General features: G+C 45.2%; 1 long non-coding RNA gene across 1 annotated transcript; it reads left to right on the top strand.

The window, feature by feature from the left end:
* Nucleotides 1-228: 228 nt before the first annotated feature.
* LOC137324991 (uncharacterized) lies at nt 229-16,909 on the top strand. Its single transcript, XR_010963766.1, has 3 exons — nt 229-792; nt 2,521-2,598; nt 16,555-16,909. It is a non-coding gene; the product is annotated as an uncharacterized lncRNA (long non-coding RNA).
* The last annotated feature ends 2,667 nt before the right edge of the window (nt 16,910-19,576 follow it).

The following is a 19,576-nucleotide window of genomic DNA, read 5'->3' on the forward strand; positions in this document are numbered from 1 at the left end:
GTTAGCTTAGAATGATTATTGTGGCTTCCAGCCAAGAGGAGCCAGATGGTGTTCTGCATGAACATGCGTCAAAGAGGATCTACTTTCGGTGCATGGGAAAAAAAACACACCCATGAAAGCTTCAGTTCAATTTTTTTTAAAACAGGTTGGGCTTTAATGTTCCTCATTCGGTGCTATAAGTTTTATAAACACGCAGAATTATATTGTAATATACTGAGATGTAATTCGCAACCTGCCTTCTTTCTTTGGGAGAACTCACTTGCCTCGTCAGCAGTCTGAGCAGACAATTGAATGTCCGGAGGTTACAAGTCATTAAAAGTCCAGTGATAATTCAGCAATCGGACTTACTGGGGTTGATTTTCGTATTCAGCGTATATTGGGCGGGCAGTGGGCGAGGAATCCGTCCCCTCGTCTGTGCAGTCGGGGGCGGGAGACCCAAGTCATTTTAGCGGTCGGGCTTCATCAACATAACCAGTAAGCTGCCAAAGCAATCGTGCTTCCTATGAGCAGCTCGCCAACTGGGAGGGTGGGAAATCAAGCAGGACACCCGGTACTTAAAGGCAGCCTGCAAATCCTTAATGGGGAGGTGCGCAGTGGAAAGTGATTTTTTGAAGCAGCTGGCAGCATAACATCAACCAAGGCCCGTGAAGATGCTTATAGAGCAAGTGAGCAGCAGGAAAGAGGTTCCAGTCCCCTCTAATGGAGGACAGGTACCCAGACAAATGAGTCAGCAGCAATGGAGAGGTGGCAGAGCAAGTCAACGCCATCAGCATTGTTCCCAGGACTGCCAAGGTAAGAATCCTATTTACATCTCTCTTACTCTTTGTACAGCCTGCACCATCCTACTTTAACCCCAGCACTATCAATCCTTCCTTCCCCCACTTGCCATGCCTCTCCTCCAATTACAATGAGACACTTCACTGCACTTGCATTCACACCCTCAAAACTATTTCCTCCCCTCTTGGCCACATTTGCTGCTTCTTCCTCTCATCACGCACACTATGCTAAGCTGCCTCATACATCTTAAAAACCCTTCAACAGAGCGTAGACTAATCCACTTCCACACTTGTTGCATGAGAAGCTGACACACAACAGGAAGGAGACTAGCAGAACAGGAGGACAACCTGCATCTATACACATCCTGACACCAATGGACGAGGCGGCCATCAACATCATTGGCAGAGAGAGGAGATGGCCAGGCTGGAGATGCCCAGTAGAATGTTTAGGCATCTTCCCTTCCTTTTCTCATTCTACACAACTGGGCCAGAACATTCCAGCAGCTTCTGCAATTGATCCCTCTCAGGTCCGACCCCCTAGAGGTTGCTGACCGTAAGTATCTGAAGAGATTGAGCTACAACAGCCTTCCACTTTTCATGCTGAAGCCACTGGGGAGTACCTCATTGCAGGACTAGACTAAGTAAGAGAGCACTTCAGGCAGGCACTAGAGGGTCAGAACATGGTAACAATTAATGTTAGGCATTTATGTAAGGCAGGAAATTTATAATCTTTTTTGAAATGTTTGTGTACAGAGAAAGTTCCTCTAGCAGCTGGTGACCCTACATTGTTAGTTGACATGAATAATTATGTTAGTTTTTGGTTGGATACAGTTCATTTGAGGGCGGCAAGGCAGAGAGAGATGTTGGACATGACTGTCAATGCAGAGGAGTCAATGGGATAAAAATTGGGTAAGTTCTACAATAATCTCCACCAGATTACTGCCCAGGCGATGAAGGTTAAAATGATCTCCATTGTTTCTCCAAAGGCAGTCTGATGCCCACTTCTGGTGACTGTGCCAAACTGTGTTTGCTGAGAAGAAATTTGAATGTCATGCAGATTAGATAATTATACGTCTAGACTCTAGCAAATATTCTGCATTGACAACCCCAAATTCTATGTTTCACTTCCTTGGCTAATCAGAGAATTTCTGATATGCCATCTGTGCATTTCTATTTCTCCTGTAAGAACAGGTAAGTTCCTTACATTCTGAAAGCATTGGCAGATTTACAGATGCTCTTTGTCCATCATGTTGAGGCACGAATCACTGTCACCCTTTCTTTGAGCTTCTTCCTTCAACAGACATGTCCCTAAAGGCTAGTATGCCATTTCCAAATCTCTCCAAAACAGATTGGATTCAATACTGTTGTTAATGTCCTGCAGCAATTGCAGCACATCTTTCTTCACCATCGGCTTTCTCAACATGGAGCTTAACCACCAACTAAACCAAGATTCTGTTGCAGTAAATTCTGGCTTTCCCATTTCAGATGAAAAGCCCATTACTTTTTGCCTAATCAATGAACACTCATTACTCCACAAGGCAGTGCTGCTTCAACTCACAGCACATTCTTAACATCAAGATCTTTCCAATGCTGCTTCTTTTTTCTGTCTTCGTTTTCATTACTGAGCCATTCGTCATTTCTCACAAATTTCTCCTAATAATTCAAAAGTTCTGTCAGTGTTGATTGAGGGAGCTTTGTGCAGAGTTAGATCTCTCTCATTCATTTTGCACATTGTCCCCAACAGCTGCAAAATCTGCACCTTTCTGCAAAGTGGCAAAACTGAACATCTCTCACTTCCCATGAGGAGCACTGGACAGAGGAGGTGAGTATAGAATGAACAAAAGTCAGATTACACCTTCAGGGTTCAATTTACAGCTGCGAATGATTACAGGTGAATTTGATAAGACAGGGAACCGATGGATTTTTCATGCAGAACATAACAATAATCAGTGAATGCTGATTGAATAGGACAATCAATTGGTATAGATCAATACAATTAGTAGAAAAAGTGAAAACTAATGTAATCTGGTTTTGGAAGTCATGATTTGACACTATGGGCTCGAATTTAGCAGGCCTGCGGGTTCCCAGCGGGTGGTCCTCCGGGAGCGTGGTCAACACGCTCGGCGAAATTAGTGGGTTGCCCGCGCGATCGTAGCAGGCAACACACTAATAGGAATCAATTACCTGCTCCTCCGGGGTCCACGCTGCTGGTCTGCGCGTCGGGCGGGCTGCGCATGCGCAGTACGATCTGTCAGCTGGAGGCTCTCTAGTTAAAGGGGCAGTCCTCCACTGACAGATGCTGCAACAAATGGAACAAATTGCAGCATGGAGCAGCCCAGGGGGAAAGCTGCTCCCAGTTTAATGATGCCTCACCCCAGGTATCATCAGATGGGGTGAGGAGGAGGGGGTGGACACAGATCTTCCCCCCGGCGGGCGGGAGGAAGCGGCCTGCCTCTGCCACCAAGAAGGCCTGGCTCGAGGTGGCAGAGGGGGTCACCTGCGCCACCAACATATCGCCCACCTGCATACAGTGCAGGAGGCGCTGCAATGACCGCAGTAGGTCAGCCACAGTGAGAACACGAAGTCTTTCCCCTACACTCCGTCTGCCACAACACTGCCCCCACCCCACATCTCCTTCGGCACCGCCAACACTACTCTGTCACATCACCCTTCATACCCACTCAAACCCCATCCTCATCTTACCTCCACCTACTCACCTCGCCAGTACTCATCCTGCCACTAACACGCAACCCAATCCTCATACAATCTCATTGCTCCATCCCATACTCACCTTCTCGTGCATCTCCCTTACGGCCAGCCTCACTCAACCTGCCACCACCTGTGCTGCAGCCACAGGGCATGCATCACATATGTGCAGTAGGCAGCGTAAGGCAAACGTGTCGTGAGCATGAAGGGGGTGCACAAGGGTGTCTGCGGGTTTGTCCTGGGTGTTACCTATATTGAATTTCAGAGCAACAAACAGCACACATTATATTGACACCACCACTGCCATGTCTCCGCGAATCCTGTCCGTTGTGTCCAATAATGGCCGCTCCTGGGTATCACTATGAGGACCCACCACTGATGCCACCCATCGTGTTACTGCAGAGTAGGTGCAGGTGTATTTGGAGGGCTCTTCCGCGCAGACGACTGAGAGACATCGGCGGTGTAGCCGGCTGCACCCTGGAAGGATGTGGAGGAGAAGTTGTGGAGGGCAGTGGTGACTTTGACAGCGACAGGTAAGCAGTTGGTGCTGGGGCCAGCCAGGAGCAGCTCGGCATGAAAGCGCCTGCAGATCTCCACGACTACATGTCGAGCGAATCTGCGCCTCCCTGTGCACTGCTGCTCGGAGAGGTCCGGGGAGCTGCGCCTCGGTCTGTGGACCCTGCGGCGAGGGTAGTGCCCTCTGCGATGCGTCTCTCCCTGCGGTAGCCCTCCCTCCTGCTGTGCAGGTGGGCGTGCAACAACACCGTGTTGGGGGGCTCTGCGGTGGACGGCGTGGACTGCGAGGCTGCTGGGGCTGGTCATGCTGTTTGTCCTCCGAGGATGTCAACGCACCACCCATCTGGCAGGTGTTGGTCTGAGGGGTTGTGCAGGGTAGGTGGGTGTTCCTCGCACTAGGGCTGCGGTTTCGTGTCGGTCTGTCCTCTGGCTTGGCAGGGGGTGGTGGAGGGCAGGGGTTGCCCTATGTGACGCGGTGGCCTCCTGCATGGGTGAGGGCTCTCCCCCGTGGAGTGCACCTTGGCACCTGCCACAGGCTGCTGGCTGCAACACGCCTGGTTGGAGAGAGACGGTTTCCCCCAGTGTGGGAAACTCACTGCCTTGAACCTAAAATCCCACACTTCCTCTTTTGACAGCTGCTTCAGCTCATTAACTGACCTCAACAAGCAAGGTAAGTACTCTCAAGTGGAACCCCGCTGGCTTTAATTGCCTGCGGGATTCCCACCAGCGGGGCTTGCGCGTGCAGCCCCGCACGTCAGCGCAGTACCCGGAAGTGGGCGGGATTTCGGCGCGAACCGGTCACGTGACCGGATATCGGGATTTTCGGGGCACCCCCGCTGGAAACCCGCAGGAAACCCGACGCGAAAATCGATCCCTATGTCTGCATGATAAGTTTAAAGGGCATCACTAAAAGCAAACTATACTGTAATATTAAACTCTAACTACTCTGCAGTCCAATAATCTCTGAAGAACCAAATATTCAGCAAGGAATTAGCATCTGCGAAAACGTAAAATCAAGACTAGTGACAGATTCCCATTACAGTAAAACTACTTTTTTTTCCATGAATACATTTGTTAAAACTAGGGAAATAAATTGTTCCATTTATTTCATTCAAACATTCTGATATAATATTGGATTTCTTATGTCACCAATGGACTGAGGAGGTAATGACATTCATTTCTCAAGAGATTGCCCAATCAAATCTGTCCATTCCCTACGCGATCGCGGATCAATTGGAGCCACTTAACGTGGCTTCCGGGTTCGCCGTCCGAATGCTGCACAGCGGGCGGACTGCGCACCCGCATCACAGGCTGTCAGCTGGAGGAGCTCTACTTAAAGGAGCAGTCCTCCAATGGCTGCTCCTGGAGCAAATTCCCACACAGCACAATGGAGCAGCCCAGGGGGAAAGGCTGCTCCTAGATTTAGGGATGCCTCACACCAGGTGCTACTGGATGGGGTGAGGAAGAGGAGGAGGGATGTCTTCTACCCAGTGGACAGGAGGAAGTGGCCTGCCCCTGTCACAATGAAGGCCTGGCTCGAGGTGGCAGAGGAGGTCACCAGCAGGAGCAACATTTCCCGCACCTGGATCCAGTGCAGGAAGCACTTCAATGACCTAACTAGGTCAGCCAAAGTGAGTACACTTACTGATTCTCCTACATTCCGTCTTCCACATCACCGCCCCCACCCCACAACTCATTCTGCACTGCCAACACTATATCACATCGCTCCTCACACCGACTCAAAACACATCCTCAACTTACCTGCACTTCCTCACCTCCCCAGTATTCATCCCACCACTACCACTCAACCCAATCCTCATACAACATCATGGCTCTGTCTCATACTCACTCTCTGATGCATCTCTTTCATGGTCAGCCGCAACCAAACCAATGCATTCATCGGTTGGCCACGTCACCATCACTCACTCACACGTCTGTACTTTCTCCCTTTACAGGAGAAGAGAGCCCAGAATGCATGGGAGAGGGCAAGGACCGGAGGGGGTCCGCAACGGATGGTCGTCCTCACAGGCGCCGAGCAGGAGGCGCTGGAGCTGAGCCGCACCTCAAGTGCCTGGTCCATCGGGGATGCCGTGATTGGCACCTGCCACCTGAACTTTAACATTCAGCACACACAATATGAATTGACGTTGACATGCCTTGCCATCTTCAGCACCTCAGTGTGCTCATCGCAACATGACACATCTATGATCATGCTTAATATTGCCTTCTGTTCTCTTACAGGGCCTTCAGCGTCTTGGCCATGCTAAACTGGCTTCTGTAATAAGGCTCTTTCGTGAGGTTCACCGTGAATGCCCACACTTGATGCCACCTATTGGGTCACTCCACAGTGGGCGTGTGTGTTGTTGCAGGACTGTTTTGTGTGGGGGGGTGGTGGGGAGGCTGGTGTGACCGTTGCTCTATCCAAGTGGTGAGGACTCGAACCTTCACACTGTCTGATGTTAGGAGAACTGTTCACATATCAGTGACTCCCTGGCCTCACGAGCAGCCAGGTGAGCTGCTGTTCTGCCCATGGGTTCCTCCTCCTCCTCCTCAATATGGATGGTGACTTCTCAAGCGGCACCCCTCTTCTGTTGTGCCACATGACTATAATGTGTCCCACTCTGTCTGGCACGTATTGAAGCGCTCCCCCAGAATGATCAAGGCACCTGAAGTGCATCTTGAGCAGCCCTATAACATGCTCAATTGTAGATCTGGTAGCGATGTGGCTGTCGTGATATCGACGCTGTTGCTCGGTGATGGGGTTCCTCAGAGGTGTCGGGAGTCACATGTGCAGGGGGTATCCCTTGTCCCCGAGGAGCTAGTCCTTATGGGTGTTCGATGGGTGGAAGAGGGGTGGGATGTTGGACTCCCGGAGGATGAAGGAATCGTGGCAGCTGCCAGGGTATCTGGCGCACACGTGAAGGAATCTCTAGCGATGGTCACAAACGAGTTTAGTGTTGATGGAGTGATAGCCCTTCCCGTTGATGAACAGTCCTGGCTCGTGTGGAGGTGCTCGTATTGCTATATGGGTGCATCGATTACACCCTGCACCCGTGGGAAGCCAACCACAGCGTGGAATCCCACTGCCCTCTCCGTCTGGCTGAGGTCGTCAATGGGGAAGTTGACTTACTGCGAGGTCCTGCGAAACAAGCCGTCGGTGACCTGCCTTATGCACTTGTGTGCACATGACTGAGAGACCATGGCGATATCCCCACTTGTACCCGAGAAGGATCCGGAGACGAAGAAGTTGAGGGCAGTGGTGACTTTGACAGCAACATATAAGGAGATGCTGCTCGGCCCAGCCGGGAGCAGTTCGGCACGAAGGAGGCTGCAGATGTCTGCGACTACCTGGCGACTGACTCTGAGCCTCCGTATGCACTGCTCCTCAGAGAGGTTCAGGAAGCTGAGCCTCGGTCTGTAGACCCTGTGGCGAGGGTAGTGCCTCCTGCAACATCGCTCTCTCTGTTGTTGCCCTCCGTGCTCTTGTGCAGGTGCCTGTGGCGCAGCACTGTGTTGTGGAGTTCCAAGTGGCAGAGGTGGACGCCGTGCCTGGCGAAGCTGGTGATGTTGCTCGTCCTCAGATGAAGTGATGAATGCAGCCATGGTGCCCCCATCCTGACGGTGTGAGTTTGAGGAGGTCTGCAAAGTAGTTAAATATGTTTGCACAGCAGAGTTCTGGGTGGAAAGTAAGAATCTTGAATGAAAACACAAAGGTCTTGCAGCCAAAATTTTGTCCAAAGTGACAGAGTGCCCTGCTGCAATAAATGACGTTTTCTCCCCACCTGTCAAATAAGCATTTGCATCTCCCACTGGCTGCTGGCTGAAACATGTCTGTTGCAACAGGGAGTGTTTCCCACAGCACGGGAAACACGCTGAGGATCCTTCAAAATCGCACCCCTGCCAAAATGTTTCATCAATCAAGTAGTTCAAGTACCTCAACTATCGGAGAAACTATGCGAATTATCATCCCGCCAGCTTTAATTGCCATTGGCACTCCCGCATTCGGGAGGCACGCGCGCACCCGGACGCGTCACTGGGGAACCCGGAAGTCTGCAGGTCGGAGCCAGGCTCCGAACCCACTCAGCATTTGAGCGATTTTCGTAGCCCCCCCCCCCCCCCCGCCTCTAACGCATCCGCTGCGTCACCGAAAATCAGCCCCATGGTCTTTTCAGTTCTTAAAAAATATTGATATTAAAATAGCACGTTCAAGGTCGATTAGAATAAACGGTCTACTCAACTTTAAGTTGATACATTCTTGATAGATTCAATAGGCTCTCTAATCCAAAGAATGTACTGCAGTTTCTGATTCTTAAGGTCCTAGGAATTTCAACCTGATCTAAAACTAAATAAATATTTAGTTAAAAATGGTAATACTCTTGGGAAAACTAATTTCTAGGATGTGAACTGGAATATAAGGTCATGATTCTTTTCAATAACTTATTGTCCAAAATAACCTAGGAATACTGATTACTTTAGGTCACAATATTTCACATCAGCTAATGCTTACTGCAGTATGATCTAAGTCTTTAAAACATACTTGGATTGAAAATTCATAATCCGCTGCATATTAGAAAAATTACTGGTTGGCTGTCAATGGATTGCAGACAGTAATCCAACCAGGGTTCGAATGATGAGCAGATGCTACACAAGGTTATGATGTAATCTGAACCTATTGATGACTGAATTACTATCTTGGAATTCACTGACAGTCATCCAATATCCTCTATTTATAGAGATGTGGCTCCATTCCTTGAAATGGTTTTCATATTTCACAGAGATGACATCATGATTCAGGAGGGGGAGGAAGGAAAGGTTCATGTTGATATGACCAGAATGACTTTACTGTTCAGGGACATTGGGATAGATTTTCAAATGGCTGCTGGGTCATAAAACTGGTGTGATGAATCAGCCACCCATTTCAGAAATGAAGATCGGGCAGTTTTTGTACTGGGTAGCAGATCTGAGATGCCAGTTTTATGCCCGAGTGGCAAATTGAAAATCTACCCGAATAAGACTCCCATTTAATATCATATTAAGTCTATAATTCTTGACTGGATCTGTGTTATGTGAGATGAATATCCAAAGGATAAATTTCATATTGTGATACTGGCCACGACATACTGATATCTTCATAAACATCAGCAGTGAATTATCGTGCAGAGAAAAATATCTGTAAATAGTTGATATTTTACACTCCCCAGACAAGATATTAAAAAAAACCTTATGATCTGATAGGCAATCCCTGTCTCGCCTAATACCCAACCTCTGTGTGTCCATTCTTGCCTCTTTTTATTTTATCAATGTTACTATGCACATTTGATTGCAACTCTCTTAATCCCCTTAAGCTGCAAATGTAATGTCCTTCACACTCTTCCCCTCCTCGCATTCTCACTGCATTGGAATCAAGCCTCGTGGCACCATCTCTTACTCTAACTTTCTCAGGACCTCTAAATTGAAAAACTGTTTAACTCTTCCCGAACTCCCAAAACCAAAGCTCGACATCAAAACATCAGTGACTGCTCTTCAAAAAGAAATTACTCATTTGGCTGTGAAGCATATTGGAGTGTCCTGAGTTTGTGAAAAGTGCTATATAAATCCAAATTCTGACTCTTTTACCTTGTCCTTGGTTGTATTTCTTATCAACAGTGGAGGGGTCCTGCATGAAGAGGCTTAATCCTTGACCCCGGCTTCTCAGTTTTTGAATAAAACTTAATAATAAAGGGACATTATGTTGCAGCTTCATCTGAGTTTTACTGGCAATAAAATTACATAAGTACTCATTCAGATTCATGTCTTGAGTTGAAACCATATTGTAATTACTAGAATATGCCACGACTTGCAATGGGATGTGATAAACACATTACTCATTAAGTAAGCCTCACATGTGAAGATTTTGATATAACCAGACTGGCCTTCACATGTTCTTTATGAATTTTTTAAAAATGTGTAATTTAGAGATGATCAGTGTGCAGACAGATATTAAGCACTTTTTTGGAAGTACAGGTTTCATTGATCTGTGAGGTACATCCCATTTCTCCTTAAAGGCTAAACGATGAAAGACAAAGGTTCATACATTTAAAATGTGCAGACAGTAACTTTGCTTTAACAGTAATGTTATTCTATTCAGTTATAAGATAAGTGAACTGAGACACTGATGCATTCACCATAAAGCTTAAGGTTGGCAGTTTATGCTCCGAACTTGTGCATATCTGATAACAGAAAACCCTCATCCTTTAAGAATTTGGGTGATATCCCTCACCCTGCCACCAGGGAGGCATTAGACCATGTGTGGCTCAGTCACGGCTGCAAAGCACACTATAGGTGTCAGCCTTGGCTCAATGGTAGCACTTCTGAGTCTGAGTTTGTGGGTTCAATCCCCACTCCCGAGACTTAAGCACATAATCTAGGCGAGCACCTGCATACAGTACTGAGGGAATGCTGCACTGTCGCTAGTTTTCAGATGAAAGGTTAAGCTAAGGCCATGTCTGCCCTTTCAGGTGGACATAAAAGATTCCATGGCACTATGCAAAGAAGAGCAGGTGAGTTCTCCTGGAGTCCTGGCCAACATTTATTCCCCAAGCACTATTACTATTTATCTCATTTGTATTTATGGGATCTTTCTATGTGCAAATTGAGCGCCATATTTCCCTACATTACAACAGTGACTACACTAAATTGGCCACAAAACATTTTGCGATGTTCTGAGGTAGTGAAAGCTGCTAAATAAAATGCAAGTTTTTTATTCCTCTTCAATCTTTGCCTCTGATTATGGAATCTCCTACGACAAATCCCTTCATCTTCTCCTTTAGAACTTTCCCCTTCACACCTTGGGTAGCCCCTTTCACCATAGTGCTGCAGAGTTTCCTTCCCACAGGTCACTGTTACTGTCCTTCTCATGGCTATGCAGAATCGTATACCTTTTGGACAGCTCCAGAAACCTAGGATTTCTTGTATTATCCATCCCTTACTGCCTTTTTCTTGGATGGTCACCCACACATGTCCTCTCCCTAAACATTCCTCTCTCATTTGACTATTTGCATGACCCTGTACGGTGACCATCTCTGGAACATGTGATTCCAGATGCTATAGGCTGCAAAGAGTTAGCTCTCAAGCTCAGCAATCTTTCACACAAGAGACTCCTCCCTCTGGCACCTGATGCCGATGTAAGTCTCTTAGATACCCTGGATACCATCCAGGGTGGCTCACTGCTCCACTCTAACACTTGCCTACTAGCTCCATTTCACTCTTTCATATTGGCTATTTACATCACTTTTTCCTGCCTTGCATATAGCCTTTGCAAAGACTGCCAACTTTTTGCAATCATTTAAAAAGGATAACAACTTTTTTTGTCTGTAGGTGGCTGCATCAATTCAAATTGGAACTGAAACTCTTTAAGGGCTGCACACTCCCATGATTTCTCATTGCACCCCCCACCTTACATAACTAATTAAACAGAATTAAAATTTCTACATAATAAGGCAGCTTGCCCGATCACAGGTCCTGAGCTGATGTCCTTACCACAGACTGTACATCTCTTGTTCATGACTCTCATAAGTTGAAGTTCCTGTTGCCCCAATAACGGGAGCCCAAGGTCATCAAATGAGGACCTAATTACTATTGACCTTGTAACCTGGGAGATTATACTAATATAGCAAGAATTCCCTCATTCTTTTTCTAAAGGACAACCACATAATGTGGCCAACAACAAACAATTACTTCTTCACCTCAAATTTAATAACTCAGTTCTTTTGAAATTAAGCAAGGGACTTGGTCCTTTTTGAGCAGATAGCAGAACACTAGCCATTTTACAGAAATCTGTAAAATTCTTATAGCCAGGAATTTAACCATACATAACCCCAGTATCAAGTCAATTCTACTTGTCTTCTAATTTCCAATATCTTTTCCAATAAGAGTTTGGCTGAATTTAGTATTTGTATTGTGTACAAAACATGCTAACCATTAATCAATAGAATACATAACATAATATACATAATTCAGTAGCTTTAGTGGTAGGGGTAAGATGGATGTCCTTTCATTTCTAGGAGATACTGTAATATATGACCTAGGTACAATAAGGGTTGTTAAATACAACCAAGTATTGTTCCTTTGTCCATACACAAGAACATCACCATTCTTACAATTACCTAAAGTGCACATTGCAACTGCATTTTTTGCATCTACTTAAGAATGCAATTAGTTTCCAGGTAACCATGCCATCAATGTTCGCCAACAGGGAATTAAAGCTTGAATTAAAACAAAGTACTCTTGTGTCTTTTTCTATTTTTGTCTGAACTTAAGGAGGCTTGTTCACAATAACTGAACCTTTTTATTCTTTTTTCAAAGACATTGTACAATGACACAATTTGAGTTCCTTAGATGTTAAATGATGATGATTTATGTTTGATTTGGGCCTTTAGAGCTATCAGTTAATTCCTGTCAGAATTATTTATTTGACAGCATTATTTTAATCCCACAGTATGGACATACAACAGAGAAATATATCTTGATAACCTGACATACATATAATGGGCATCAATCCAACCCAGAGTGTTACATGAAATATGTAAGCCTTGAATTCCCTTGGGGAATGTGGGAAATACAGTGGGGTAAGACTTCTTCTGTAGGCGATGTGAGCCGCTGACTCTACTGCTGGCAGGGTAACGAAAGAAGATCGAACTTGCATTTATATAGCGCCTTTCATGACCTCAGGATGTTCCAAAGCACTTTACAGCCAATAAAATACTTTTGAAGTCACTGTTGCAATGTAGGAAACATGGCAGCCAATTTGTGTACAACCTGCTCCCACCAGCAGAAATGTGATAATGACCAGATCATCTGTTTCTTTATTGATGTTGGTTGAGGAATAAATATTGGCCAGGACACCGGAGATAACTCCCCTGCTCTTCTTCGAAATAGTGCCATGGAATCTTTTACATCCACCTGAGAGGGCAGATGGGGCCTCGGTTTAACGTCTCATCCAAAAGACAACACCTCTGACACTGCGACACTCCCGCAGTACTGCACTGAAGTGTCAGCCTAGATTTTGTGCTCAAGTCTCTGAAGTGTGGCTTGAATCCACAACCTTCTGATCCAGAGGCACAATTCTATCGTGTGGAGATGCCGGTGATGGACTGGGGTGGACAAATGTAAGGACTTGCACAACACCCGGTTATAGTCCAACAGTTTTATTTTAAATCACAAGCTTTCGGAGCTTTCCTCCTTCGTCAGGTGAGTGAAGGGTTCTAAAAACGCATAGCATATATAATCAGAGAACAATGCCTGGTGATTACAGATAATCTTTCCAACTGCCCCCTATCACACCTCGGCTGGGAGACGATCACAGCAATCAAAGGAGTCGTTGGTGTTCAGACAGGTTAGCCACGGAAAACATTACATTCCAGGATACTGAATACACAATGGGTCAGATCACAAAGACAAAGACAGAGAGAGAAAGAGACCCAAAAGGCAGAGAGAGAGAGAGAGAGAATGTCCAGTTGTATTAAAAAGAGATAACTTTTTTTTCGCTGGTGGGGTTACATGTAGCGTGACATGAACCCAAGATCCCGGTTGAGGCCATCCTCGTGGGTGCGGAACTTGGCTATCAATTTCTGCTCGATGATTTTGCGTTGTCGTGTGTCTCGAAGGCCGCCTTGGAGAACGCTTACCCGAAGATCGGAGGCTGAATGTCCTTGACTGCTGAAGTGTTCCCCGATTGGGAGGGAACCCTCCTGTCTGGCGATTGTTGTGCGGTGTCCGTTCATCCGTTGTTGCAGTGTCTGCATGGTCTCGCCAATGTACCATGCTCCGGGGCATCCTTTCCTGCAACGTATGAGGTAGATAACGTTGGCCGAGTCACAGGAGTATGAACCATGTACCTGGTGGGTGGTGTCCTCTCGTGTGATGGTGGTATCTGTGTCGATGATCTGGCATGTCTTGCAGAGGTTGCTGTGGCAGGGTTGTGTGGTGTCGTGGACGCTGTTCTCCTGAAAGCTGGGTAATTTGCTGCGAACGATGGTTTGTTTGAGGTTAGGTGGCTGTTTGAAGGTGAGTAGTGGAGGCGTGGGGATGGCCTTAGCGAGGTGTTCGTCGTCATCAATGACATGTTGAAGGCTGCGAAGAACATGGCATAGTTTCTCCGCTCTGGGGATAGACCTCCTCAGAAGAAAAACACGGGACACAACCAACAGAGTACCCTTCGTCGTCCAGTACTTCCCCGGAGCGGAGAAACTACGCCATGCTCTTCGCAGCCTTCAACATGTCATCGATGACAACGAACACCTTGCTAAGGCCATCCCCACGCCTCCACTGCTCGCCTTCAAACAGTCACCTAACCTCAAACAGACCATCGTTCGCAGCAAATTACCCAGCTTTCAGGAGAACAGCGTCCACGACACCACACAACCCTGCCACGGTAAACTCTACAAGACATGCCAGATCATCGACACAGATACCACCATCACACGAGAGGACACCACCCACCAGGTACATGGTTCATAATCTTGTGACTCGGCCAACGTTGTCTACCTCATACGTTGCAGGAAAGGATGCCCCAGAGCATGGTACATTGGCGAGACCATGCAGACACTGCGACAACGGATGAACGGACACCGCGCAACAATCGCCAGACAGGAGGGTTCCCTCCCAGTCGGGGAACACTTCAGCAATCAAGGACATTCAGCCTCCGATCTTCGGGTAAGCGTTCTCCAAGGCGGCCTTCGAGACACACGACAACGCAAAATCGTCGAGCAGAAATTGATAGCCAAGTTCCGCACCCACGAGGATGGCCTCAACCGGGATCTTGGGTTCATGTCACGCTACACGTAACCCCACCAGCGAAAAAAAGTTATCTCTTTTTAATACACCTGGACATTCTCTCTCTCTCTCTGCCTTTTGGGTCTCTTTCTCTCTCTGTCTTTGTGATCTGACCCATTGTGTATTCAGTATCCTGGAATGTAATGTTTTCCGTGGCTAACCTGTCTGAACACCAACGACTCCTTTGATTGCTGTGATCGTCTCCCAGCCGAGGTGTGATAGGGGGCAGTTGGAAAGATCATCTGTAATCACCAGGCATTGTTCTCTGACTATATATGCTATGCGTTTTTAGAACCCTTCACTCACCTGACGAAGGAGGAAAGCTCCGAAAGCTTGTGATTTAAAATAAAACTGTTGGACTATAACCGGGTGTTGTGCAAGTCCTTACACAAGTTCTATCAACTGAGCTACGCCTGATACCTAAATTCATTACCATAATAGTGTGGAGCACAGTTACCATGTAAAATGGGAGAAACATGCTGGGAGGGTTGGTTTAAACGCAATTTAAAGTGACAACAGCTTTGTGCAGGGTCTGCAGGTAAGTGAATTCTCTTGCAGCATTTATCAGCATGTTAAATTCCACTGGAAAGGATGTTCGACCAGCATCTTACCTACTTACAGGTACTGAGCTCCATCTCCTCAGATGTGCAGTAGAGAACAACGGCCACAATAGAATCTGCTGCCCTCAGATATGGCACCATCTGGGTAGCATTTTTATCACTACAAACATCAATGGAGTATGTGGCAACTTCATTGCAGAATGCAACCTCCCCTCCAGGTACCTCCTTTTTAGAAGTGCAGACTGCAGCCCTTGAGGCCCTGGGAGACAGGTTTGATGGAACACTATATTCCGACTTTCAAATACTTGTGGCTGGATTAGAGTGAGGCTCCTCCGACATTATGCAGCTGTCCCCAGGATAGTAGCACATGCCAGCCTTCCAGCCAAGCCCTACTTAAACAGTTGTAAACAATTTTACAACACCAAGTTATAGTCCAGCAATTTTATTTTAAATTCACAAGCTTTCGGAGGCTACCTCCTTCGTCAGGTGAACGATGTGAAAATGAAATCCTCCTTTTTCATTTTCACATCGTTCACCTGACGAAGGAGGTAGCCTCCGAAAGCTTGTGAATTTAAAATAAAATTGCTGGACTATAACTTGGTGTTGTAAAATTGTTTACAATTGTCAACCCCAGTCCATCACCGGCATCTCCACATCATGACTACTTAAACAGCACATAAGAGACAGGGCCAGGCTCCCCTGGCAGTTACAAAAGAGATACAGCCCACAGGTGGTCCTTCCCAGAACTTGGCTGTCATGAGACAAAAGGCACCTCAGTCCTGAGAGGCTTTTGGTCCATTCATGCAGCCAACCACCTCTCGCAACACTGGTCCTCGGGTTACATTTGGAAGAGGCACTAGCATCGGTCATAGGAAAGCACATCTGGGCACCCAGGGGAAGCCTGGTGATTGACTTATATGGGATGTGTCCTCAAGAATAATAATTAAATAGCTCTTGCTATTTGCATTGGCTGTATTGCTCAATGAGATCATTAGTTTTCTTTAGGTCTGGTTTGGGTATAAAGGCATAATGGTTTGTGAGACCGAAAGACAAATATTTTTACATGAAAGCATTGGAGCAGCCATGAGTGTTAAGGAGATGTTGTGACAGATCTGTAGTTAAGGGAGTGATGTTATTCCAATGAAAATGTCTGATTAATAATCTACCTATATTTTCCCTGGCAGCCAGGACAATAACCTCCTCCGAATCAAGATCCTCCATATGTTGGCTTCCAACTGCCCTCACCACCACAGGAGCTTGGCCTTCCTCCTCCGGAGATCCCGTTTCAGTCCTTTTTGAATTGCAAATTTGTGGAGGGCACAGCAAACAACCACAACGTGTACAGAACAACTGATAGGTACTTTACTGGAATATCACTAAGGTTCTTCTGCCTAGACTCTTCCATTGAGTCTCCACAACATAATCTCCAACTCACAAATATTTAAAAAGGCCCGCTTATGAAGTGTTCACATAAAAAGCCATTGTTAATACTTTAGATTCCCATATTCTGTGTAACACAGAATAACATTAAAAATAAAAGTTACCATACATACCCGGTTTGATACATTTACAATTAACGTGTCCTTTTTTTCTACACCTGAATATATCTGCATCAACATGTTACTGTCTTCTAGGCAGAATGCATTTGGTTTGTTGGGTCAAATATTGCAATATAAATTGCCAAGGAGAACCACCCTGGCAATCTTAGAATATGACTGCAGAACTAAGATTAAATTAATATGAAAGCTTATTAAAGCTACTTAATTTATTCCTAGGGCCAAACCTCAAATGCAATTTTTTCATTGACTTTTTCAGAATTTGTTTGTAATATAATAGGGGGAAGATGAGGTACAGGTTCAATTTGTGCTCTGGTGGTGTGCCTGCCCAAGAGGAGGGTATGCATTCAGTGCCTGGCAACATTCTCTTTCTGAATTTCAGTGACTGGGATGGGGTGATAGTGATATATATTAAAATCCCTGGCAGCATAGGACTGAGTTTAGCAGTGGTCTACTAATGGCTCTCCCTCCTCCACCGATTTGGAGAATTTGATTTTGAGCCCTCTGAATATAAACTCCAAAAGCAGTTTAGGTGCACTTCTGTGATTATCTAAACAAACAAGAGCAGCACACCTTTCCTTCCTTAATGGACACCATGGTGATAATTCAATGCTGGCAGCCTCTAGCCATGTATCTTATTGTTATCTCTATGGGACCATTTCCCCACTTACATTTGTGTGCGTTTTTAGAAGGAAGATTAGTGTATCACTCAACATCTTACAATGTGTAAAAAATGATAAGTGCAATGGGAATGGAAAAAAATATTTTTAGATCCCAAGGGCTAAATGCCCATGTATTTAAAGGAATAATGTTTTTATTTTGTCAGTTAATTATATTTTAAAAAGCAGAATTTTGTGGAAGGGGAAATTAGAGAAGGAACACTCCCTGTCCTGTAAGTTCAGAATTGTCATGAACTTGCCTCGTATTCATCAAATTCTTAGTACTGGTAAGAGTAACTTTGTCTCCTGGATTCTATTCACCAGAAGGTGGACACCCTAATTTATGCTATACCTCTTGGCTGTCTCTAATTCCAACCCAACAGGAAGTCAAAAGGTCAGAACAAAGCACAAAATAAGTCAGTGGGTAGTATATCCTGAATAGCAGGCACCACTGATTAATTCCTCTTCAGAGAAAACAATATTTCAAATACTGCAATAGACCAATATGTTCTTTCACTAATGGTAAGCCTATCGCTTAGGGCTCAATAATATTCATAAAATTATTGATTGCAACTTATAGAAATGCACCCATAAAACAATCAGCAACCACAATACACACTTTAATATGAAAGTTAAAAATAAAAGACTACAAAGCATTTGCAATAATAATGATATTTTATTTTAAGTACAATTTTTCTCAGTAGATTATATTTCATATTAAAGAAAAAAGGGTTATAATGAATATGTGTGAAGTAACAAATTTTGCATGAGGGGCGAGTTAGCTAAGGTAGTTTGGGAAATTAGATTAAAAGATATGAAGGTCGATAAGCAATGGCGAATATTTAAAGAAATAATTCATAATTCTCAACGAATACATTCCGTTGAGGAATAAAAATTCCACGGGAAAAATCATCCAACCGTGGCTTACCTAGAGAAGTTAGGGATAGTATTAGATTAAAAGAAGAGGCATACAATGTTGCCAAAAGTAATCCTGAGGATTGGGTGGGTTTCAGAAATCTGCAAAGGATGACCAAGAAATTGATAAAGAGGGAGAAAATTGAATATGAGAGTAAACTAGCAAGAAATATAAAAACAGATTGTAAGAGCTTCTACAAGCATGTAAAAAGGAAGAGGTTAGCGAAAGTAAACGTGGGTCCCTTAAAGGTAGAGACCGGAGAAATTATAACGGGGAATAAGGAAATGGCAGAGACGTTAAATAAACATTTTGTATCTGTCTTCACATTAGAAGACACAAACATACCGGAAATAGTGGGGAAACCAAGGTCTAATGAGAGTGAGGAAATAAAAGTAATTAATATTAGTAAATAAAAAGTACTGGAGAAATTAATGGGGCTAAAAGCCAACAAATTCCCTGAACCTGATGGCCTTTATCCTAGGGTTTTAAAAGAGGTGGCTGCAGAGAGAGTGGATACATTGGTTTTGATCTTCCAGAATTCCCTAGATTGTAGAATGGTCCCCGTGGATTGGAAGTAGCAAATGTAACCCTGCTATTCAAGAAAGGAGGGAGAGAGAAAATGGAACTATAGGCCAGTTAGCCCGATATCAGTAGTAAGGAAATGCTAGAATCTATTATTAAGGACGTAGTAACAGGGCACTTAGAAAATCATGATATGATTAGGCAGAGTAAACACGGTTTTATGAAAGGGAAATCGTGTTTGACAAATCTATTAGAATTTTTTGAGGGTGTAACTAGTAGGGTAGATAAGGGTGAACCAGTGGATGTAATATATTTGGATTTTCAAAAGATAAGGTGCCACACAAGAGGTTGTTATGCAAGATTAGGACTCATGGGATTGGGGATAATATATTAGCATGGATAGAGGATTGGTTAATGGACAGAAAACAGAGTAGGAATAAACGGGTCATTTTCAAGTTGGCAGGTTGTAACTAGTGGGGTGTCGCAAGGATCAGTGCTTGGGCCTCAGCTGTTTACAATATATATCAATGACTTAGATGAGGGGACCGAGTGT

Source organism: Heptranchias perlo, chromosome 9 (genome assembly GCF_035084215.1).
Source record: "Heptranchias perlo isolate sHepPer1 chromosome 9, sHepPer1.hap1, whole genome shotgun sequence".
Classification (NCBI taxonomy): domain Eukaryota; kingdom Metazoa; phylum Chordata; class Chondrichthyes; order Hexanchiformes; family Hexanchidae; genus Heptranchias; species Heptranchias perlo.